General features: G+C 36.7%; 1 long non-coding RNA gene across 1 annotated transcript; it reads left to right on the plus strand.

The window, feature by feature from the left end:
• Positions 1–278: 278 nt before the first annotated feature.
• On the plus strand, positions 279–14,580 carry LOC143690152 (uncharacterized). The gene is made up of 4 exons (XR_013179013.1): positions 279–366; positions 5,856–6,006; positions 6,343–6,434; positions 14,174–14,580. It is a non-coding gene; the product is annotated as an uncharacterized LOC143690152 (long non-coding RNA).
• The last annotated feature ends 11,527 nt before the right edge of the window (positions 14,581–26,107 follow it).

Genomic DNA, 26,107 nt, shown 5'->3' on the forward strand with positions numbered 1-26,107 from the left:
AATGTATGTTAGGCAAATGAGGGTGAAAAAACGCCTTTCCCACTATAGCTAAGATTTGGAAGTTGTCTTTTTGTCGGGAATCCTGGACACATCCTTCTCTTCTAATTTCTTCTTAAGAGAACCATATTTTAAAGTACAGTTTTGCTACAAGCTATGAAAATGTGGTCAGTTGGTTTTGTATTTGATGAACAACACAGCATGACACACAGACAAAATGCACAAATACAGACATGCTCCTATCTCCTTTATCCAAATAAAACTGATTCCAATTTGTACTAGATTTCAGGGCTGGAAGACATTCTTGTTATTTCTCATGTGACCAGGGTCTGTGCAGAAGTAGCTGAAGGGACCCACCACCCCTGCCAGGTAAGTGTGGAAGAAAAGAGTTCAGCTGTTCAATGCCCAGATTTTATTTTCTTTGGTTTTTGGCTCCTATTAAAACTTAGACCATGTGCTGGTTTGAAACTGTTACGTACCCCCAGAAAAGCCATGTTCTTTTTATTTAATCTTGTGGGGGCAGACCTATTGTCAGGTGGGACCTCTTGATTAGATTGTCTCCATGGATATGAAACCCACCCAACTGTGGCTGGGACCTTCTGATTAGGTTGTGTCCGTGGAGATGTGACCCCACCCATCAATGTGGGTCTTAATCCTTTCCTGGAGCCCTTTATGAGAGGCGACTCAGAGCTGATACAGAGACCCAAGAGATTTCAGATGCTTAGAGACAGAATCTCAGAGGGAATGCCACAGGAACCTGAGTTTGAAAGAAATGAAACCCAGGAGCAAAGGCAGCAGACATTGCCATGTGCCTTCCCATGTGACAGAGAAACTGCAGACACAATTGGCACTTCTTGAGGTATCCTCTTGTTGATGCTTTAATTGGGACATTTTCATGGCCTTAGAACTGCACATTTGTAACCTAATAATCCCCTTTGTAAAACCCAATCCATTTCTGGTATATTGCATTCCAGCAATATTAGCAAAGCAAATCAGACCTCTTTCATTTGTAGACAGATTCACTAATCTTGCCAATACAGACACACTTTTAAACGATAATCATCAGCTATGGTGCACAATATAAGGATGAGCAGGAAAAAAGAAGTCTAGTTTGGGTGCTATTAAGTCAATATTTTTTTTATTTTTCTGTATGATGCTTCTTACTGATTTTAGTACACACTATGCAGAAATAAATTCATAAATCATTTTTTTTGAGAGAAGCTAGAAAAATAATCTGACTAGATTTAATGGGGTATGACTTTTTTAAAAATTCACCTGATTGATTTGCCAGAAATCAAGAAAAAAATTAAATAAAAGAGATAGCAACCCCAAGTAGTAATAAAACTGTTGGAGAGGATGATTTCCTGAATAACTTACTGGTAGATAAACTCATTTTATTATAAGCCTTTACAGCCAAAAAAGATCTCAGGCTAATATGTTTTACAAAATGTCTATTATACAGATTACCAGCCCAGAGACTTTCTTAAGATGCAGTAGAAGAAAAGATGAAAATAAAAATGAGGCGATCTCCTGGGATTTTCATTTTTTCTTGGTTTTAGCTTGATCAGAAACCACACAAGGACTCCCTTCTCAATGTTATTTCAGTATAAGTATTTCCATGTCAAGTTCCAGCTGGAAGCAGGCACTATGGAATCATGTGAAAATTCAACAAAAACACACAAAATTAGCCCTCAGTTTTTGAACTTTAAGAAGTCTTGGGTCAGAGTTGGGTTTATTCAGAATTTTTTGCAAGTCCCTAAAGATCAATGGTGTCACTCTCCAAAAGGGTTCCCTTAACCCCAAACTTCTATTTTCACATTCAAATAGAATGTAGAATTTTTTTCTACAGCCTCATTCTCTCTCTGCCCCCACCTCCCTCCCTCCCTCTCTCTCTCTCTCTCTCTCTCTCTCTCTCTCTCTCTCTCTCTCTCTCTCTCTCTCTCTCCTCTCTCCTCTCTCTCTCTCTCTATTCTGACCTTTAAATATATTTTAGATGTAAAATAAGAAAAGTAAAAACCTAGTTAAAACATTTCATAGAGCTTCTGATATGGGAGCCCCTTAGAACTTTGGATAATTTCAGGTGCTGTGGTTAATGGATAAGATATATAAGAACATTTTAGGACCAATTTGGACTGAGAATAAAATCAAAGCAAGTTAACATTTACTTATTTTCATTTAAAAAAAGGCAAGCATTTACTTACTTCCATTAAATCATATTTTAATGGGATTTGTCATTACAAGATATATTTATACTTCTCATCATCCCAACAGGCTGGCTTCCAAAAGTTTGCTTGAAGTTGTTTTTCTGGATTTGAAAAGCAATTTCTCTTATAAACAATATTCTAAATTAGTAGTTCTTGAACTCGTTGTGTCACGAAACTCTCTGGGTATCTCTTGAAAGCTGTGGACATACTCCCTAGACAACTACACCTCTACATATATGCCCCAATTTTTCATATACTTTGAATGGCTTCACAGACCCACTGAAGCCCTTTCAGATAAAAAAAAATCCTGCTCCTAGTCCCCAGGCTAGCTCAAATACTGAAACCCACAGTCACAGAATGAATTAAATAGATTTTTATGCTGTATGGAAATGTATACTATGTATTAAACAATGCACTCATGAGAATATAGCTTTGGACACCAGCATCTCATTTACTCCACGTTAAAATCTTGGCAGCTGCCAGGTTGAGCTGGAGGGTGGCAGCATGATAGTATTTGTACCTCATAAGGGGAAAAGCTGTAACCTTTCATTTCCTGGGTTTAGAGAAGATGACTATATATTTTTGTAGCTGGGACAGACACTGGTCTCATTTCTGAAGGTTTCATTTTGCTTTTTTGAGAAGCAGTTCTTTCACCCCTGAAAAGTTACTAGAGCTGGAGAGGCATGTGCACATCAGCTTGGTTATTTATAAATCAGGGATGCTTATATTACCCATAAAACTACATAAAGCAGAGCAGATTAACTATGTAAATGCTCTTTTCTTGAATTCCTCCTCTTAGGCATCTAAGAGCCAGAAAGAGTTTTTACTGTAAGAACAATCTCTCCTCAAGGATTTCTGAATTTGAAAGTTTGTGAAGTCTTTTAAGAGGAGAACATTAGCTTCCACACTTTCATAAATTTGCCATAATTAAAAAACGCAAAACGCTGTGCTCTCTTATTGAATTAAAAAAGACTGACATCCTCGGAGAAGATGGCGGCTTAGTAAGACGCGCGGGTCTTAGTTCCTCCTCCAGAAAAGCAACTAAAGAAACAGAAACAATACGAAACAGCTCCCAGAGTCACGACAGAGACCAAAAAAGACAGCGTACCCCATTCTGAAACGGCTGAACGGGTAGGGAGAATCCACTGCTGTGAGATACCCGAGGGGTGCACGTTTTCCCGGCTGGGGTGGCTGGCGTCTGGGGTCCCCTCCACGCACGTGGCTCCCCGGTCTGACTGGGAACATTGGATAGCGGGGCCCTCCCGTCACGCTTGGCGTCTCGGGCCAGCTGAGCAATTAGGACCGGCACTCCCCCAAGCCACGGCCAGCGACCCCCGCCTCCACGCGCGGTTTCCCGGGCCGACTGCCCCGCAGACAAACGACCGCCACGAGCGCCACCTACTGGGCAGGAAAAGAAAAACAGAGCCCAGAGATTCCACAGAAAAACCTTTCAACCAGCTGGGTCCCACACCCAGGGAGATCTGATCAAATGCCCAGACACCAGCAGAAAATAATGGATGACGCTCGGAAAATTGAAGATATGGCCCAATCAAAGGAACAAACCAATAGTTCAAATGAGATACAGGAGCTGAGACAACTAATGCTGAATATACGAACAGAAATGGAAAAACTCTTCAAAAACCAAATCAATAAATTGAGGGAGGACATGAAGAAGATATGGGCTGAACAAAAAGAAGAAATAGAAAATCTGAAAAAACAAATCACAGAACTTGTGGGAGTGAAGGACAAAGAAGAAAAAATGGAAAAAAACAATGGATACCTACAATGGTAGATCTAAAGAGACAGAAGCTACAATTAGTGAACTGGAGGATGGAACAACTGAATTCCAAAAAGAAACAGAAACTATAGGGAAAAGAATGGAAAAACTTGAGCAGGGAATCAGGGAACTGAATGACAATATGAAGCGCACAAATATACGTGTTGTGGGTGTCCCAGAAAGAGAAGAGAAGGGAAAAGGAGGAGAAAAACTAATGGAAGAAATTATCACTGAAAATTTCCCAACTCTTATGAAAGACCTAAATATACAGATCCAAGAAGTGCAGCGCACCCCAAAGAGAATAGACCCAAATAGGCGTTCTCCAAGACATTTACTAGTTAGAATGTCAGAGGTCAAAGAGAAAGAGAGGATCTTGAAAGCAGCAAGAGAAAAACAATCTGTCACATACAAGGGAAACCCAATAAGACTATGTGTAGATTTCTCAGCAGAAACCATGGAAGCTAGAAGACAGTGGGATGATATATTTAAATCACTAAAAGAGAAAAACTGCCAACCAAGACTCCTATATCCAGCAAAATTGTCCTTCAAAAATGAAGGAGAAATTAAAACATTTATAGACAAAAAGTCACTGAGAGAATTTGTGACCAAGAGACCAGCTCTGCAAGAAATACTAAAGGGAGCACTAGAGTCAGATATGAAAAGACAGAAGAGAGAGGTATGGAGTAAAGTGTAGAAAGAAGGAAAATCAGATATGATATATATAATACAAAAGCCAAAATGATAGAGGAAAATATTATCCAAACAGTAATAACACTAAAAGTTAATGGACTGAATTTCCCAATCAAAAGACATAGAATGGCAGAATGGATTACGACCCAGCAATACCACTGCTAGGTATCTACTCAAAGGACTTAAGGGCAAAGACACAGACGGACATTTGCACACCAGTGTTTATAGCAGCATTTTCTACAATTTCAAAGAGATGGAAACAGCCAAAATGCCCATCAACAGACGAGTGGCTAAACAAACTGTGGCGTATACCTACGATGGAATATTATGCAGCTTTAAGACAGACTAAACTCATGAAGCATGTAATAACATAGATGGACCTAGAGAACATTATGCTGAGTGAGTCTAGCCAAAAACTAAAGGACAAATACTGTATGGTCCCACTGATGTGAACCGACATTCGAGAATCAGCTTGGACTATATCATTGGTAACAGAGACCAGCAGGAGTTAGAAACAGGGTAAAATAATGGGTAATTGGAACTGAAGGGATACAGACTGTGCAACAGGACTAGATACAAAAACTCAAAAATGGACAGCACAATAATACCTAAGTGTAATGTAACTATGTTGGAACACTGACTGAAGCTGCACCTGAAATATGGTTTTTTGTTTGTTTGTTTGTGTGTTTGTATCTTTTGTTTTTGTTTTTTTCTTTTTCCTTTATATATATATATATATATTGTTGGTATTATTATTTTAATTCTCTTCTCTATATTAACATTCTATATCTTTTTCTGCTGTTTTGCTAGTTCTTTTCCTAAATCAATGCAAATGTACTAAGAAATGATGATCATACATCTATGTGATGATACTAAGAATTACTGAGTGCATGTGTAGAATGGAATGATTTCTAAATGTTGTGTTAATTTCTTTTCTTTTTTTTTGATTAATAAAAAAATTAAAAAAAAAAAAAAAAAAAAAAAAAGACTGACATCCTTTGTTGCCTTATGGTGACTCATCCTGGTGTATTTAGGCTGAGGCATCTATATAGGAAATAGGTCTCATGCCTATCTATCTTGTTATTATGCACAATGTAGCTGCTAAATTTGTGTTTATGGCTCTTGTAGGTGGTCATGGGCAGGCAAAGTCTCATTCTCAGCATCCTGTATCTGTTTACTTCTCTTAGGCTGTCTCAGTATCTCCATGAGCCAATGTAAGCCCCTGTTGAACCTGCTAGTGAGAACTCTCAAGGTCCAGCACACAAGAATACCAGTGTCTTCCTCACTGTCCTCCCATGATCTCCTTTGCTCTGTATTGTGGAGAGATGGGGGCACATGGTAAGTTTGCCAGCTCTCCAAGTATATCATAATATAGACCCACATATGCAATTTCCTGGTAGAGTCCAGATAAAACGGGGACAACTTCAAATTCATCTTTATAATAGACTATATATATATAGTATAGAATACATTATAATTATAACAGAATATGTATAGGATATAGATTTAGAAGAACAAATTTGGAGATTGAGTCTAAAGTACAGCCATCACAATATATTGGATTACAGTTTAGCAAATATTCATGTTCTGGATGTAAAGTGAGCTGTGTGTTTTGATGTGTGTATGCCCCTCTCTTGGGATCTTCATAAGAAGCTATGAGATTTCTTTCTGCAGGTTAAGAGATATGGAGAAGGGACCTAACATAAAACTTGGAGCCATCCCCAGCTGACCTGCAGCTTGAAAAGATCCACCCAGCTGACCTACAGGTCTGTAAGTCAGAAAGAATGTCTGCTATTGAAAGCTACTGAGTTTTGGAGTTGTTTGTTGGGCAATATTGTTTTGACAGTTGCTGGCTAATTCACATATTAACTCATTAAATTCCCACAACAACCTAAGAGGTCAGTAATGTTACTATCTTCACTTCATAGAGGAGAAACCAAATATTAAGCAAGAGCAGTGTTTCCCAGAATGTGTTCATGGGATCAGGGCCGACTTCATAGGCATGTGACCTATATAGTCACAAAGGGCATTGCACTTAGAAGGGGCCTGCACTTGGCTTAATGCTCTGTTGTTGCCCTCCTGAAATGCTTAAAAATTTTATCTTTGAACTTGTCTTTTGTAAGTGAAGTCCTATGGGACATGTTGGAAATTGAATCATGTCCCCCGCAAAAGGCATGTTCAGTCCCAACCCCTGACCATCTGGATGTGAACTTAATTATAATAGAACCTTTAAAGAAGTTAAAGTGGGCCCAAATAGAATGTGGGTTGGCCTTAATCCAATATGGCTGCAGTCCTTAAAAGCAAAGGAAATTGGACATGAAAGAAGGAAACCACCAGGAGCAGGGGAAAAAGTTAGAAGTCAACAGAACCTGGAGGAAAAAAGGAGTAGACATCACTATGTGCCTTGCTATGTGACAGAAAAGCCAAGGAAACTCAAAGATTGCTGTCTAACCAGAAAAAACTGACATGGGGAGGAAGCAAGCTTTCTAACATCTGAAACCATGGGCCAATAAATTCCTGTTGTTAAGCCAGCCCATTGTATGATATTTGACAATACAGCATGCATGTGAGCAGAGGAGGTACATGCAATATGCATGCCTGATGTCCTTACCACCTCATTTACTTATAATGTTAGTGCGGCCCTTTGAACGCTGAATTATGGTGGATGTTTTAGGCATGGGAGTTGAGCAAAACACAAAGCTAGTATAAGGTAGACATGTTACAGATACAACTAGGTAGGAGGGGATATGTTAGCCCTGAGAGGCCTTGCTTTCCTTTGAATCAGAACTTGTTTGAATGCAGAAAGTAAGTAGTGCTGGCTTGAAAGGATTATGTGCCCTAGAAAAGCCATGCTTTAATCCTGATCCGTCTTGTGGAAGGCAGCCATTTCTTTTAACCCCTATTCAGTACTGTGGGTTGGAAACTTGATTAAATTATCTCCACAGAGATGTGACACACCCAACTGTGGGTATTAATTTTTGATTAGAGGGACATGTGACTCCACCCATTCCAGAAGGGTCTTGCTTAAGTTACTACATTCCTTTAAAAGAGGAAACATTTTGGAGAGAGCCACTAGAACCATGAGAGCCCACACAGCCAGAGACCAAACTTTAGAGATGGAGCAATCTGGGGGAGCATCATGAAACAAGAAGCCTGGAGAGAAATCTAGCAAACATCGCCATGTTCACCATGTGCCTTTCCAGTTGAGAGAGAAACCCTGAACCTCATCAGCCTTCCTGAATCAAGATATCTTTCCCTGAATGCCTTAGATTGGATATCTACAACCTTGCTTTAATTTGGATATTTTCACAGCTTTAGAACTGTAAACTTGCAACTTATTAAATTCCCCTTTTAATAAAAGTCATTCCGTTTCTGATATAGCGCATTCTGATAGCGTTCAAACTAGAACAGAAAGTAATGGTGTTGTAAGAAACACAATCCAAGAAACTTATCATATACTTTTTTATGTTAATTTAAAAAGTAGCACCCTACTACTGACACTGAAAATGATGGCATGGAAGTAAAGGAAAAGATTGGGCAACAAATATTTCCTTTCCTTTTTAGTCCTTTCTTATTCATCACAAGCCTAAGGTAGAGTGTTTGTAGAATGAGTGTGTATCAAAATAAAAATAGTCAATTAAGTCTTGAGCTACATTTCCACTGTTCTGCTAATAACAAAATATGTATGCACATATAAGCTATGAAATATGAATTGTGCAATTCTAAAGATTCCACATAATAATAAAAAGGTCTTATAGCTGTGTTTTAAAGTAACATTAACCAATATAAAGATGAATGGCACAATTCAAGACAATAATTAAAAATTCTAATTTTTCTTTACATAGAATGACATTAAATAAACAATAAAAATTCTCATGACAAGTCAAGAGAGATACAAGAGGCCTCACATCTTCATTTTGCATTATACCTTGCAAATTATGAAGGAAGAAAAGGAGGGAGAGAGAAAGGAAGGAAAGAAAGAAGGAAGGGGCCTTTTTAAAAGGATTTAATTATAAAAGATGGCTAACGTGTTACTGATGGATTGGAAGAATAGTTTGAATAGGGGGCACAAATCTTATTTTGTAGAGCTATCCTCTATGGAACTAAGTCACTAAAATCTTTCAAATGGAGCACCGCGTAAGCCCCCTACAGTTAAAGTTGGCAACATTTAAAAGGATTTACCAGAAATAAACTTGTCCTTGCAAGAATTAAAGCTCAGGTTGGAATCATCTCAATCCTGAAATTGGATTAAAGTGAAATGGATCGCTATTGCCCTTAACCACCTGATTGTGAAAAAAAAAGTTAAATCCTTTTGGAAAGGTGAAAGCATATCCTAGGCCTCATGTTATTTCTACAGTTTTTCATTGTTTGTCAGTTACTCAATCAGCACTTATCAGGGACTTCTGGTTTTGGACAAAATATAGCAGCAGGGACTGAATTTACTTTTCTGCTTGAAAGAACCAAAAATTGGGACAAAATATATCTTCAAGATCCTGGACGTCAGATAACAATAGAAAATGACCCCTGAGAGGCAAAAAATAAGTTAGGATCTACAATCGCCTCAGCCTACTGCCTTGACAGAGTTTCCAGGAGGCTGCAGAAGTCAGAAAAACATTGATAGAGCCTAGAAAATGTCCTGAGCTGAGGAGACAAAGCTGAGAGTCTAGGTAGACCAAGGTAGCTCAAGTTTGTAAGACTGAGTATCAGAGGGAGAGACTCTATAGATTTACAGACGGTCCCCGTCAAGTATTCTGTTGAGTACTGTATTACTCAGGATTCTCTAGGGAAACAGAACCTGCAAGAGATATCTGTAAACAAAATTATCTCACACAACTGTGGAGATGCACAGTCCAGATTTTGTAGGGCAGGGTGTTAGCCAGAACTCTGATGAATGTTTTTGGCAAATTCCCCAAGAGAAGCTAGCCAGTTGAAATACAGATGGAAAGTTTCTCTTCTGACTGTTGAAGTCATCACTTCTCCTTTTAAAACCTTCAACTGATTGGATGATATGTCTCTCATTGCTGACATCACTCTTCGTTGATTGTAGAATGTAGAATGATTACAGCCATAAATGTAATCAACTAACTGATGATTTAAGTCCATGAAATATCCTTGTAGTAAGAGTTAGGGCAGAGCTTGCTTGACCAGACAACTGAGCACCATTATCTGGCCAAGTTTACATATCAACATAACCATCGCAAGTACTGATCAGCACTTGCATGTGGGAAAACTGCTCAAAGTCAGGCAAAAACCTTCCGAAAGGATTAGAAGTAAAAGTACCCAGTAACTCACACAGGAACAGGATAATAAATGTTCCTACCAGCAATTCTGGAATTCCACATTGATTCACAGGGCATTAGGATTTTTCCTGAACAGTGGGGAATAGTTAACCTTAGTCTGAGCACTGCTCTGATCATGTTTAATAAATTTTAAGTCGTGGCCCTAAGGATCAGACTATCTCCATATAATTTAACTGCCTCCCAGAAGAAAGCTAAAAAATATTTTTAGTAATATAAAATATACGAAACCAAAAAAGTGAAATTCACAATGTTTGGCATCTAATAAAAAATTACTAATCATGAAAAGAAATAAACAAATATGTACTATAATGAGCACACACACAAAAATCAATTGAAACAAAGCCAGAAATGAAAAAGCCACCATAAAGAAAGGCTAAAGGAAATTATTTAGGCTTAAAAAAATATCAAAGAAAGAATCATGGAAAATCAGGAAGGTAGAAGAATATAGTAAGAAAAATATGGGTAAATACAATAGATTTTCCTTCTCCTCTTGAGTTTTCTAAATTATGTTTGATAGTTTGGTAATTAAAACAAAAATTCTAATACTGTCTGTGCAGGTTTGAAACTTGGGTACCCCAGAAAAGCCATGTTCTTTAATTCTGATTTAATATTATGGAGTGGAAACTTTGACCAGATTGTTTCCATGGAGATGTGACACACCCAGTTTTGGGTGTGAACTTTTGATTAGATGTGTGTAACATGTGACTCCACCCATTCAAGGTAGGTCTTGATTACTTTATTGGAGTCCTTTAAAAGAGGAAGCATTTTAAAGAGAATACAGAGCTGACAGAGCCAACCTGAGACCCAGACATTTGGAGATGAAGAAAGAAAATGCCCCTAGGGAAGATATTTGAAATGAGAAGTCAAAGGACTAGCAGATGCCAGCCACATGATTTCCCAGATGAATGAGGTGTTTTGAACTCACTGGCCTTTCTTGAGTCAAGGTATCTTTCCCTGGATGCCTTAGTCTGAACATTTTTATGGCCATAGAACCATAAACTTGTAACTTAATAAATACCCTTTATAAAAGCTGTTCCATTTCTGGTATTGCACTCCAGCAACTTTAGCAAACCAATACATTGTTTGATGTGGTTCTATGTGAAGAAATATTAAAGACAATTATAATTGGGGGAGAGGATTAAGAGCTATAAAAAGAGATAAATTTTTGATACTCACGCAACCTGGTGAAATAACATTAAATTGATTTACAGGTTTACTGCAATTCTTATTAAAATCCAACTAAGATTTTTTAAAGATACAAACAATATTATTCTAAATTTTATAAGGAAAGGCAAAATAACTAGAAGAGCCAACAATTTTGGCTCCACCCAATTTCAAGACAATATAATAGCTATAACAATCAGGATTGTATGGTACTGGTGAAAGATAACCCATAGATCAATGAAATAGAATAGAGAATGACGAAATATGTGACCTACTTACATATTCCCAAATGATTGTTGGCAAAGTTTCAAAAGCAATTGCAAATGGGGAAAAATAGTCTTTAAACAAATGGTGCTGGAACAATTGGACATCCATAGGAAAAAAATTTAACTTTGACCTGAGTCTCATGCCTTATCCAAAAATTCAAAAATTAGCTCAAAATGAATCACACATTTAAATATGAAATTTTAGAAAAAATATAGGAAAAATCTTCAGGATCTAAAGGCAAAGAGTTCTTATTTTTTTTTGTCAAAAGCATGATCTATAAAAGGAAAACCTGATAAATTGGACTTCATCAAAATTAAAAGCTTTGGCTCTGCAAAAGGTCTTAAGAGAATGAAAATACAAATATAGAGTGGAGAAAAATTTGCAAATGCCCTATCCAGCAAAGGACCAGCTAGTGTCTAGAATATATAAAGAACTCTCAAAATTCAGCAGAAAAACAAACAAACAATCCACTTAGAACATGATGAGATATTTCACATGAAATAAGCACATGAAAAGATGTTCAACATTGTTAGCCACTAGGGATGTACAAATTAAACCATAATGAGATACCACTGTGCACCTATCAGATTGTCTAAAATAAAAATAGCAACAACACAGAAACAGATAACTCATACATTGCTGGTGGGAATCTAAAATGGCATAGTTACTCTGAAAAACAGTCTGGCAGTTTCCTAAGCACTAAACATACAATTTCCATATGACCCAGCACTTACGCTCCTGGGGATATATCCCAGGGAAAGGAAGATTCATGCTCCCATAAAAACCTAGATATAAATATTTATAGCAGCTTTATTTGTAATAGCAAAAAAATGGAAATGAACAAGATGCCATCAATGATTGGTTGGTTAAAAAAACTGTGGTATATCTATAACATGAACTATTACTCAGTAATAAAAAGAAATGAACACAACAACATAAGTGAATCTCCAAGAATTATGCTGAGTGAATAAAAGTCAATCCCATAAGGTGACTTAGTGCATGAAATTTATATGACATTCTTTAAATGACAAAGTTATAGATTGTTGTCTGCCAGAAGTTGAAATGGGGGCTGAAGTGGGCATGGCTATAAAAAGGCAATATGAGGGATTTTTGCGTATGGTGTTGGAAATGTTTCCTATCTTGATTCTCCATGTCAATATCTTTGTTGTGATTTTGCACTAAACTTTTACAAGATGTTATTACTGGAGGAAATGGCATAATGGGATTATTGTATTTATGGAGTATTTCTCACCACTACATTTGAATCAACAGTTTCTCAAAATAAAAATTTTAAATAAAATGTAATAAAAATAATTCTCAAACTATAGCCTGTGAGTCCCTGAAACTCTTTCATGGTTTCCACAAGTTAAGACCCTTTTCTTAATAACAATAAGTTATTACTTGCCTTTATCACTTTCATGCTCTCTTGAGTGTATAATGTTTGCCAGAGGTTTCATAGTGTGTGATTTCACAAGAGATTAAAAGCAGAAGAGATATAAGAATCAGCTGTCTTCTATTAAGCCAGCAATTAAAAAGATTTTCAAGAAATAAAACCATACTACTCTTTAGAGTAATTATTTTTTTAAAATATAGTTATTCTTCATAAAAATAGATATGTCAACAGGTGATAGGTTTATTTTGGTTATTTTTAAACAACTAAATAAATACTTAAAATTTGGGAGTTTAAAGTTTTGTACAGATGTTACTGCAATAAAAAGTTTTTTAAAAATACAAATCCATATAACCTTGGGTTGTTATATCAAAATCTTCCTGACCATAAAAAATTTGCTCAGAAAGGGAAATAAAAATGAAATAACAGAAAGTATAATGATTTAATTTTCAGGCTCATGATTATGCTCTAGAAAGTTGAATTTACCAGACATGTAAATTGAGTAGGTGGTACATTTCTTTTTGTATACATAATTTGTTTTGAATATTACTTCAGTTCATTAATCTTGATATTTTCACTTCTATGAAAATTTTATTTACTCAATTCATGTAGTTGTGAAAATTCTGATGTGAAATAGGTGATTATTTTCTCAAGTCTCATTCTGTGATTATGGATGGTCATGGACCCAAAAGTCTTTCTTTTCTTAATAATTTTCTAGCTTAACATTTTACAAATGCATACACATTAGAGGTGATATAGTATCTTTAATCTTTATAAGTTCTTGAGTCTATTCTATATGTGGTATCAACTTCAAAGAGGCGCAGTCCCCAAAGAAAAGAGCTGTAAAAGAAATCCCACACTTTAAATATCTTAGAAAATATTTAACAGCGTGGTGTTAGGTCACAGAAAGAAAATTCTAAGAGAAAAAGTAACTCTTGATGCAGAGGACCCCTCAGCCCCCCTCCTCAGTGTCCTTGGCAGGTCCAAGGGTCCAGATATAAACCTGTTACAAGCCCCCATCCAATCAGGAAACAACACAACACCTAGTGGGCGCCTTCCCCTCCTGGCATCACTGTCCCTTTAAAACATAGCTTCTAGAACAAGGAACCAGAACCATTTTCTCTTTCTTCATGCTGGCTCCTACCTGTTTTCTCCCTTTTCTCTCCCATCTACTTCCTCCCTGCTTTATTCCTTCAATAAATCTGTTAATGTTTAGTAACTCATGTCTCATGTGGAATCCTTAAGGACTCCAGGTCTAACAGCTGGCGATATATCTCTCCTCCTTAGAGGGACTTTTAACTTTTCCCCATCAGCTGTCTACTATTCTTTATTGTGCAGATGCACATACATCTCTCTCATCAAGTTCTTCCTTCCTTTTTTGTAGTCTCTCCAATCCTCTTTGCTGTAAATTCTCTGATTCTGTATCATGAAAGCCCAGGACCAGGGGCAATTTTCTCAGAAGACGGCAAAAGAGAGAGAAGTAAAGCAGACACCCAGCATGCTCACTAAATTCTGGGCCAGAGTTAGAAGCAAAGAGATGTGTGGGTCAGAAGAGGAAGAGGATAACAATCTAAATGTCCTTGAGAGTTTTTATTGGCAGAAAAAAATGTTCTTGAACAAATCCTCAGTTGAGAAGGAGCCAAAAGTTTAATGAATCTCGGAAAGATGTTTTTAAGTAATCACTTCCTCGTCTCTGTCAGCAAAGCTGTAATTTTGTTTGCAACTTAAAAAACTATTATAGTAAAGCTAAAAACATTTCAAAATATGGGTTGCTGAAATCCTGACTGTGAATTGATTGATGTATTTGCCAATTATTCAGTCAATAAAATGCTAATGGTTTTATTTTAAGTTCCAAACTTTGATTTGTTAGAATTGACTCTACTGTTTTATACTAATACCAAAAAGCTAACATTTTCTTCTATCTTCAGATGTCTAAAGATTTCCCATTTTGTTTCTAAAAACAAATTTTCCTGAACAAAATTTTAAAGACATATTTTTAACAGAAAAATTTCCCAGTTAGGGTAAGTAACTTTTCTTATTTGGTTTCCATTAAATTACTCAAATTTATCACTTACTTTGAGACTGACCCATATACTTTCTTCTCTTTTTCCACAGTAGAACTCTATCTTTTCTACTGTCATTTCCTTGTAAAAAAAAGTTTGTAAAAATTATTCCTACTAATTACAGTAGGAATGAAGCAGCAGTTTATTTCCAAAACTACACAGTTGACTATGTGGAAACTGTATAGAACAATAAGAAAAAGAAAACCCCCAGACACTACATTTTTGGGGAAACTAGGAGTTGGAGAAGTAAGAAAAAAAACTAAAGGCATGAACATTTGGAGGGTAGTAATAAAACTGTCCCTATTTAAAGAAGACCTGGTTGGCCATGAAATATACAAAAAGAAAAACACTCTTAGAACTAATGAGTGAGGTTAGCAATGTTGGAAGACAGAAGGTCAACACAAAGATAAATTCTAATTTTATACACCAGTGATGAACAATTGGAAATTAAAAATGTTTTTAAAATGCAAGCCATTACAATTTCTGCCTAAAAGTGAAATAGTTAGGTATATATCTAGCAAAACATGTTCAGGGTATATATGCTGAAAACTGAAAAACTCTGGTGAAAGAAATCAAAGAAGATATAAAGTAATAGACATAGTATGTTCATGGGTTTGAAGACTTAGTGTAGATAAGATGTCAGTTTTCAACAATTTGATTTGTAGATTTAACACAATTCTAATCAAAATCCCAGCAAATTATTTTTTTGTAGATATAAAGAAGTGATTCTAAAATACATATGGTATCTTAGTTTCCTAGGGCTGCTGTAACAAAGCACCACAAATTGGGTGACTTTAGACAACAGAAATGTATTGTCTCCCAGTTCTGGTTGCTAGGGAGTCCAAAATCAAAGTGAGGGCAGGGCCATTCTTCCTCTGAAATCCATAGGGTTCTAGCAGTGGCTGGCCAGCAATCTGTAGCACAACTCAATCTCTGCCTACATCATATGGCCATCTGTCTGCTTCCAATTCTCCCTGCTTATGAGGACACAAGTCATATTGGATTAAGTCCCACCCTAACGCAATTTGACTTCATCTTAGCTAATAACGTCTTTAAAGATCCTATTTCCAGATAGGATCATATTCATAGGACTGGGGGCAAAGAAACTAGAGTAGCCAAAACAATCTTGAAACAATTGGAACAATTGTACAACTATAAAAACATGAACTGTAATCTAAATCTTATCCCTTATACAAAAAGTAGCTCATGTAGATCATAGATCTAAGTATAAAATAAAAGAAAGTTAGAAGTAAGGCTTCGTCATCTGGAGTCAGGCAATGAGTTCTTAAAAAAAAGTGTCAAAAGCAAGTTCCATCAGAAGGAAAGAGGGAGGATAAAGACTAAGATGGTATAATTTAGGAATGCCTAGAATGGACAGTGATGGTGATTAAATGTACAGATAAAAAAACATTTTTGCATGAGAGAGGACAAATGAATGTCAGCATTCTAAGGTGTTGAAAATGTGTGGTGTGCCAGTTAAGAACTATGTCCTTTAATCTTCATTCAATATTGTTAGGTGGTGTCATATTTATTGTTTCAATGGAGATGTTTACCCACCCAATTGTGGACAGTAACTTTTGATTAGATATTTTCCATGGAGATGTGTCTCCACCCATTCAAGGTGGGGTTGCTTATTGGAGCCCTTGAAGAGGGAATCATTTTGGAAAAAAACTTAAGAGCCACCAGAACTGACAGCACCCCAGGGAAACCATTGAAGATTACTGGAGAGGTAGCTCGCAGATCTCACCATGTGCCTTTCCAGCTGACAGAAAAACCCTGAACATCATCTTAAACCAAGGCATCTTTCCTTTGATGCCTTAATATGGAAATTTTCATTGCCTTGCCTTAATTTGGACATCTTCACAGCTTTAGAACTGTAAACTTTCAACTTAACAAATTCCATTTTTAAAGCTGTTCCAGTTCTCATATAACATATTCTGGCAGCTTGCAAACTAGAACAGATGGTATACAGGAAAAAGTACAATCAATGCAAGCTAGGGTCTATAGTCACCTTTAGGAAAAAGTACAATCAATGCAAGCTAGGGTCTATAGTCGCCTTTAACACTGTAATATGCTTCCACTGAATGTAACAAAGGCATTATGATAAAACTAAAAGTCAACAGGTGGGGGGCATGGGGGAGGGGTATGGATTCTTTAAGAAAAAGAAATGTCCTTATATAGATTATGATGGCAAATGCATGTCTATATACTTAGGTTGGATTTATGAAGTGAGAATAAAACAATCTAAAAATGAGCAAAGAGAAACAAGTGCTAGAGAAAAATGTAGAGAAAGAAATGTACCTGTCAGTAGGGAAACAGGTGCAGCTCCTTGGAGGGCAGTGTGGTGGATCCACAGGAGGCTAGGGTTGGGGTTGCCACATGATTCTGAAACCCCACTGCTCAGCCCACTGGTGTCTATGGCAGCAGTATTCAAGAATCACAATGGATGGAGGTGGCCTAAGGGTACGATGACTTCGGAATGGAAGGGAGAAATAGGTATATACATACAACAGACTACTGAGTAGCCACATGAAGGAATGAAGTTGTGAGACATGCAACCAGGTGTACGAGCCTTAAGGACTGTATGTTGAATGAAATGTCAGGAACAAAAAGGCAAATATTATCATGCCTCAATCATATGGGCTAACTATAATAGAAAAGCTTGGTGAAATGAAGCTGAGAACATGAGTTATCAGGTTGGGGCCTATTGTGAAGGGTCCTAGATGGTAAGCTCTTATAGCAGTCACATATATTCAGGAGTTGTAACTGTTATTTCTAAATTCTGAGGTACTGAACTGTTTGTATATAACCTGCTCATTCCCAGAAACTTTGGTTATTTATGTGACACCTGAGATTCATAGAGCACTGATGCTATGAAAGTCAGCAGTACCCCATACAGCAACTTTTAAAAAATAGGAAAATGGGTCAGATTTCAAGTAGAGATATGAAGGAAGCTGATCTGGATAGGACTAAGGTAGAGCAGAATACAGGGTAAAGGATGATATCATCCATATCTTAAACCTTCAACTTCTTTGTGAGACCAAAGGGAGAGATGTTTATTTGGTGCAAAACTTGTATTTTCAGGTGATATGATGGTGGCTCAGTGGCAGAATTCTTGCCTGCCATGCCAGAGACCGGGGTTCAATTCCCGGTGCCTACCCATGTTAAAAAAACCCAAAAAAATACAACTTATATTTTGGGTAGTGCATTACCTAATTTAACTTACATGGTTAGTTTAGTTGAACACCATTAGTACATGAAACCTTGAATAGGGCATGGGATTTTGTTGGCTTGTCCAGATTAGTGTGATGCCCCAATATACCCCTGAGTAATTTGGGCAGTGAATAAAGAAGCATTTGCAAAGTCCCCTTGGGGGACTGGGAAGAAAGGAGGAAATATTCAACTGCCCCATTTTGAGAATTTCTGATATTCTTGCAAGCAGTGGGGACAACCAAATCAATAGGCTGAGCCCTTGATCTTGGGGTTTGCCCCTATGAAACTTATTCCTGCAAAGGATAAGCTAAGCCTACTTATAATTATGCCTAACAATCACCCCCAGAAAATCTCTTTTGTTGCTCAAATATGGCTTCTCTCTTTCAGCTAATTTGGTAGGTGAACTCACTGCCCTCCACTCTACGTGGGACATGCTACCAGGATGTAAATCTCCCTGGCAACGTGGGACAGAACTTCTGGGCTGAGCTGGAACCTGGCATCTTCGAGTTGAGAAAGCCTTCTTGCCCAAAAGTGGGAAGAGAGAAATGAGGTAAAATTAAGTTTCAATGACTAAGAGATTTCAAGCAGAGTTGAAAAGTTATCCTGGATGTTATTCTTATGCATTATATAGATATCCCTTTTTAGTTTATGGTATGTTGGAGTGGCTGGAGGGAAGTACCTGAAACTGTTGAGCTGTGTTCCAGTAGCCTTGATTCTTGGAGACAATTGTATAAAATATAACTTTTCCAATATGACTGTGTGATTGCAAAAACCTTGTGTCTGATGCTCCTTTTATCCAGGGTATTGGCAAGTGATTTCAAAAATATGGATAAAAAATAAATGATAGTGGAGATAAGGGTAAAATAAATTGGGTAAGTGGAAATACTAGTAGTCAATGAAAGGAAGTGATAAGGAGTACAGTGTGTATGAATTTTTTCTTTTCTCCTTTTATTTCTCTTTCTGGAGTGATGAAATTGTTTGTTTGCTAGCTGCCAGAATGCAATATATCAGAAATGGAATGGCTTTTAAACAGGGGAATTTAACAAGTTGCAAGTTATAGTTCTAAGGCCATGATAATGTTCCAATTAAAGCAAGTCTATAGAAATGTCCAGTCTAAGGCATCCAGGAAAAGATCCCTTGATTCAAGAAGGCCAATGAAGTCCAGGATTTCACTCTCAAGTGGAAAAGCACATGGCAAACATGGTCAGGGTTTCTCTCTCATCTGGAAAAGCACATGGGAAACATGGTGTTGTCGGCTAGCTTTCTCTCCAGGTCTCTTGTTTCATGAAGCTCTCAGGGAGGCGTTTTCCTTCTTCATCTCCAAAGGTTGCTAACTGGTGGACTCTGGTTCTCTCATCCTTCTATCCTGGTTCTGTGGCTCTCTCCTCATTCTCAAAATGTCGCTGGCTGATTGACTTTCTGCTTTGTAGTACTGTGACATTCTCTGATTTCTCAGAATCTCCAGCTTTATCGAAAATGTTTCTTCTTTTATAGGATTTCAGTAAATTAACCAAGACCCACGTAGAATGGGTGGAGATACGTCTCCATCTAATCAATCTTAATACCCTCACTTGATTGAGTCACATCTCTGTGGAGAAAATCTAATCAAAGTTTTCTGGGTGCAGTGCTGAATAGGGATTAGAGGTAATGGCTGTCTTTACAAAATAGGATTAGGATTAAAACATGACTTTTCTACTGTACATAAATCCTTTCAAACCAGCACACAAATGTTATAAAAAATGATTATCTGATGATATTGTGAGCCAATGACTGCACACCATATATGGAATGTATGTGTGTAAAGATTTGTCTTTAAAAATATATATGTATAAAAGCAAGTTCCATTAAAGAACAAAATAAATTGGAATTCATCAAATTAAAAAAATTTTTGATATGCAAAATACAAGGATAGGAATGAAAGGACAAACAAAAGACTGGGAGAAATATCTGCTAAAGGAATTAGATTCTGAATATATAAAGAAATCCCAAAACTCAACAACAGGAAAAAAATCCTGTAAAAAATAAAATGGGCAAGGGCATGGAACAGGTACTTCACAAAAGAGGATATAAGAATAACAGTTAAGCCCACAGAAAGATAATCAATATCATTAGACCTTAGGATAACGCAAATTAAAGGCACAATTAGATACCACTACACACATATGAAATGGATAAAATAATTTTAAATATATTTACTGACAATACCAATTTCTAGTGAGGATGTGGAACAACAGGAATTTTCATTCATTGCTGATTGGGAATGCAGAATAGTACAGACACTTTGAAATAGTTTGGCATTTTCTCATAAAGTTACATATATGTACTTATCACGTGAATCCCATTCCCATGCAAGAGAAATGAAAATGATGTTCATAGTAACTAAAAAGTGAGAACAACCAAATATCCTTCATCAGGTAAATTGTAAAAAGGGACAGACTAGGGAAACATACAAGATGGATTATTCTGAAAGGTGCTATGCTGAGTGAAATGACACAATTTCAAAAGATTACATACTGTATGATTCCATTTATATGACATTCTGGAAAATGAAAAACTATCATAACAGTCAACACATCAGTGATTGCCAGGGCTTAGAGGGAGGCAAAGGTGTGACTACAAAAGTGCAGCAGAAGGGAGATGTTTTGTTTTGTTTTAACTGTTCCACTACTGAGTCTGTTGTTATTTACATTAATATGTACATATGTTAAAACTGATAGGCCTGCACATCAGTAAACAAATCAATGCAATAAATTCTCAAACCCGATCACTTTCTAATTATCTTACTATTATCTATGTTATAGAGATGTTTTATGTCTATTTTATCAGAATGGAGGAAATACTATAAAATTGTGCTATAGCCCATCTTTTCTCATAACCACCTCAGTAATGGTACATTATTAGCCTGAAATCAGCCATGGTGGGAGCATTTGTATCATAGAAATAAACAATGCTACAAGTAGGATTTGGGGGAGGGGTGGGGGAATTGGAAATCCGATGATTAAGTACTGACCAACATACTACTGTGCCACTGCCCACTCCCCCCATCACACACACACAGATTATCAGATATCCTTTTAAAGGAATGCTGGAGTCTCAAGGGATTATCTGAACCTATAGTCTATGTCCCTTTATCTTTGAAAAATCATTAGAAATTAGATCCTTAGAAAATCAGACCTGTAGAAATCAGATCTTTAGAGATTAAAATTAACTTGTAGCAAACCCATGGCAAAGCAAATGATTCTTGTCTGTGGACTTACAAATGCCTTCTATCGAGTGGAGGGACAACCCTCCCCCTATGGAAAATTTAGGATCAATTTGCAAGTGCCTTTCAATAATCCTGATCCATAAATGTATCTGTTCTCTGAATTCTCCTTTGAAACAACATCTTTTCTGATTCCCTCATTTCATTAACTAGGTTAATAGAATTTTTGATATATGTTCATTTTATATTTACATGAGAATCAGGTTTTGCCTTTTTTTTTTAAAATTATCTTTCATGGTATGCTATTTTGACTGCTTTAATGCCTCTTGCTAACTCTGTACTATTTCCCTCCCCAACAATGCCTGCCTTGTCCCTGTAAGATAATTTAAACTTCAGGTTTTTCTACTATTTGGTTTCATTGATAGAGTTTAGTTGTTTATATCCAGAAACATGGCACTTTTCTGATGGGTTGTGCTTCAGTGCAACCTGGCAGGCTTGGCTGTCTTAGTTCTCCTGTTAAGGGTGAAACTTTGGAAAACTCTAGTTCTGCAGAAGGGATAACATGGGAATATATGCAACTAGCCAGGATTGCATATCGGGAGATGACTGGGAATCTGTCTTTGATCCCAGCAAAGGACTCACGGACAGGAAGGGAGCTCTGATTTACTTTAATTGTATTTCATGATAACTGGCGAGTCTGATCATGATCGTGTTACCCATTGTATCTCCTGGGAAACGATATGCTGGATTCTTTCCTGCTGTCACTCATTACCAATAACAAATGATTCTTTCAAATTCCTTTCCCCAAGAATACTGACAAAATTCTCATTCAGATATTATTTTTGACTCTTTTTGTCATAGAATTTCATTCATATACCCCTGGTCAGACAATTGGGTTTCTGACATTTGCTGTTCCAAGAACTACTTTAAAAAATAACTGTTCCTTTTTAGGCCCTCCTATTTAACAGTCATGATTTTGAATGATTTCCATCACCTTTATTGGGACAAATTCTTTAAACGTTGACTCTAAAAATGAAACAATCACCTATTAATGTTTTTTTAATATTCACTTCAACATTCATGTATGTATTTTTTTTTTTTTTTTTTTTTTTTTAAAGAGAAAGGGAGGAAGGGAAGGAAAGACAGAGAGAAGGAAGGAAGGATGGGAGGAAGAAAGGGAAACATCTTTAAACATTTTCTTGTTTTATTATATTTTGTTTGTTTGTTTGTTTTTTACATGGGCTGGGGCCGGGAATCGAACCGAGGTCCTCCGGCATGGCAGGCAAGCACTCTTGCCCGCTGAGCCACCGCGGCCCGCCCTCATGTATGTATTTTTGATGGTTTTGTTTTTTAGCAATATTAAGAATATTGTAATTCATCTAGAGACACCTGGCAATCAATACTTAGCCAAATAAATTTGAAACCATGAGTATGTTTTGCTGATGCCATGTGGTTAATTCATTTCTTCATATATTCTTTTTATTCAATATTTCAGTAGTCACTATGTTCCATAGAGAAATCATACTACATACAATGACTTTATTAATAATATGGTGTCACTATAAAGCCTGAACATTTGTTTTAGTAGTCTATAGCAGCTATACATCAGACCTGAAATTTATCATAGTTTCCAAAATAGTATGTATCTGATAGTCCCAAAAGGGGATAACTGTATTTGTTTTAGGAGAATTCTTCTAGAAGGGCCATTGCAATTCATTCTTGGAGAGAAGATTTAATCTGTTTCTCTTCTGCAGTGTATAAAGTTGCAAATTATAGGCAATGCCAACTTTTCAATTATAATGAAAGCTCACTTTATTCGATATCCCTGGAGTGACGATCTGTATTTTTACTCTGAAATTATTAATTAAATTAAATAAGTTTCCACCAAGGAAATACTACTGAGATGGTTAAGAAAGTCACTCCTAATATACATTCCTACAATTCAAGGGGAGTGTGCATTCTTAGATCTTAGGAGAAAGAGATTCAAATTCTGTTACTTAATAGCTTCCTGACATCATCTAGGAAAATAGGAGTAATATCTGTCTCTCAGAATTTTGTTTATTTTGTTTTGTTTTGTCTTTGTTTCTGAGATCAGAGATATTAAATGTAAACACTTAACACAGAGGCTGGAAAAGTTATAATTATTATAGACATTTAATTTTCTTATGGATATATGGGTTTTGAGGTATTAATGGCTTTTCCATGTCACCTGAAACATTTTCAGTGTATTTTTTCCAAGGGAGAATGAATCCATAAAACATTCAGATTGTGAAGAAAGGTGTAGAATAACAAATAAATCTAGATCATAACTAAAATTATCCTGGGGAAAACTTGTTATAGAAAGACCCCAGGCTAGATCCAAGATCTTGGTAAAATCAGCATTTTTTACCACTCAGCACTCTCAGGGATTCTCCAAATCCTTCTTAACCTCAGTGAGGTCATTAAAGAAACATTTGTAAATGGAAAATCCTTTTAAAAACAAAAGCCTGTTTAGAGGCACAAAGCAGACTGAATAGGGAATACAGCACAGCCTTTTTCTTACCTGTCCTTCTACCTTTATCCTCAGAGCATAAATCTCTCCGTCAGAGAGTTTGTCCCTTGATATAGGGACAGTGATGTGCTGAAATGAGCGATTATCAGATAAATTTTAGCCATCTGGTTGTACTGGACCCCAAGGTTACCTATCTATGGGAGGAATTAAAAAGCATTGCCCAAATTCAGTTATAATGGCTGACATGATTAGGGAACTCCAGTCCCACCAACAGAGTTGGGCTTGGTGCTTTGTGCATTGTTTGAATTTAACCAATTCCTAGCTTTTAAGGGCTATGGAGAGGGCTGACAGTCACGTGCCATGGATATTTGTGCATCCTGTGACCTTTCTACCTTTTTAAATTTTTTTCAAATTTTTAAAGATATCTTTTTTGTATTTGGTCACCTGGTAAAAAAAAACCTTCAGAGTATTGTTTTATGTTCATCTAGAAACATTATCCTGACCTAGGACTTTGCAAGACACTAATAATTTATATTATATGGTTAACTACCACTTTATTAACATTACCCAGTCTATGCTTATATCTACGACATTTTATGATTTCAATTAACAAAAAGACAATAACAACAATCACCAATATAAGCAATGATACATAAGAGAAATGAACATTTCAGAGATCTTTTTAATCACTGTAAGACTGATGACATTTTAATCTTACATTTAAAATGGCTATTTATTCAAATATAAAGATGTAAAATTCCACTGTGAGGGAGGATTATTTAAATAAATGCCTTTCGCATGCAAATCCTAGGAGAGTTCTCATTTTCTGAAAAAGAAAACTAAGATAACAGAGATAAATACATTGTAAATGGCATAGTGCCAGGGTTACTTCATTCATCCATCACTGATTCAACACAAATTCAGCAGAAATTCCATTACATCAGATAGCTTGCCAGTAGCATTTTTCACCCCTCATTGTGTATGTAGATTGCAAAATATCAACCCTTGGTAAACTGGGACGGTCTCCATGTGCAAGTATTGGTGGAAGAGTAAGGATAAAGCTGAAATTAGTATGATAGATAGCAATAGGGGACTTGTTTATTACAGACTAACACCTGCATGCCAGTTGTGTGACCCATGTCTTCATCTACCTACACAGGTATTTGATAGCGGAGCAAATTATGAGGTGTCCACTTTGACTGGTGCAGCCTTGCAGCTGGAGTCTGAGTAGGAAGGAGCTCTATCGTAGACGTGGAAAACTAGTTCATTCACTCAAGGTTATGTAGGGAGCAAATCCCAGGCCCCAGTAAGAAATGACAACAGATCTGCAGAATAGTCTACAATAAAAAGAGATGGATTATTTGGCAGAGAATTCAATACAGAATTCTGACTGGGCAGCTGGACTAACCTGGCTGTGTCAGAGAAGCAGAAAAAGAAGAGAGAATTATGGGATCTGGAGACCTTGAGGAACCTGGAGCTCCCCTGGACAGAGGAGAAATGGGTTTCTGACAGCAAGATGAATTCTCAACTCCACTGTGTGATTCTGATGAGAGAAACCCTGTTATGATAAATCAGAACTCCAGCTCACATCTGAGCTAAAAGGGGAGAACATCAATGAATGGCCAGGAAGTCAGGAGGCTGACATTGGCATGAAGTCAAGAAGTTTTTTGTTTCTGTTTTGTTTTTTAAGCCATCTCTGTGTCTAGTGGGTAAGCATCAATTTCATTTCGTTCTTTATCACCTGAGATAATGAGGATCGATTCAAGTCAATCCTCATTTTGTGATTGTACTTCACAAGTATTACAAGTACTATTGTTGTGGGAAAACAAAGAATACAAGTGTGGGGAAATGTGCTTTTTCAGCAGCCAATCCCCATATGCCCTCTTTGTTTCTCTTAGAAATGACAATCATTTTAACGAAAAAATTTTTCATTTTTTCTTTCTAAGGAGGAGTTCTGATTCAGAATCCATCAGAAAGCAATTCTAACATTATTTTTTGACTGTCACATTTACTTTCAGATTAAGTGTTTTCCTATAAATGATCATCCCTTTCCTCACAGGACTTTGATTTTTTTTCTTTTCTTTCTTGCATGGGCAGACTCCAGGAATCTAACCCAGATCTCTGGCATGGCAGGTGAGAATTCTGCCACTGAGCCACAGGACTGTGATTTTTAAGAAACAAAATCATAGTTTTAAAGTACTTAGATCTGAAAGGTTTAACTGTAAAATCTGTATTGCTTTTTCTCTCACCTGGGACCTTTCTAGCCAATTGAATTAATGCTTTGTCCATCTTAAGGCAAAGAGAATGTCAACATTTGTTGCAGCAGATATGTGAAAAGGCTCTTCTGAA

The sequence above is a fragment of the Tamandua tetradactyla genome, chromosome 7, assembly GCF_023851605.1.
Source record: "Tamandua tetradactyla isolate mTamTet1 chromosome 7, mTamTet1.pri, whole genome shotgun sequence".
NCBI classification, from domain to species: domain Eukaryota; kingdom Metazoa; phylum Chordata; class Mammalia; order Pilosa; family Myrmecophagidae; genus Tamandua; species Tamandua tetradactyla.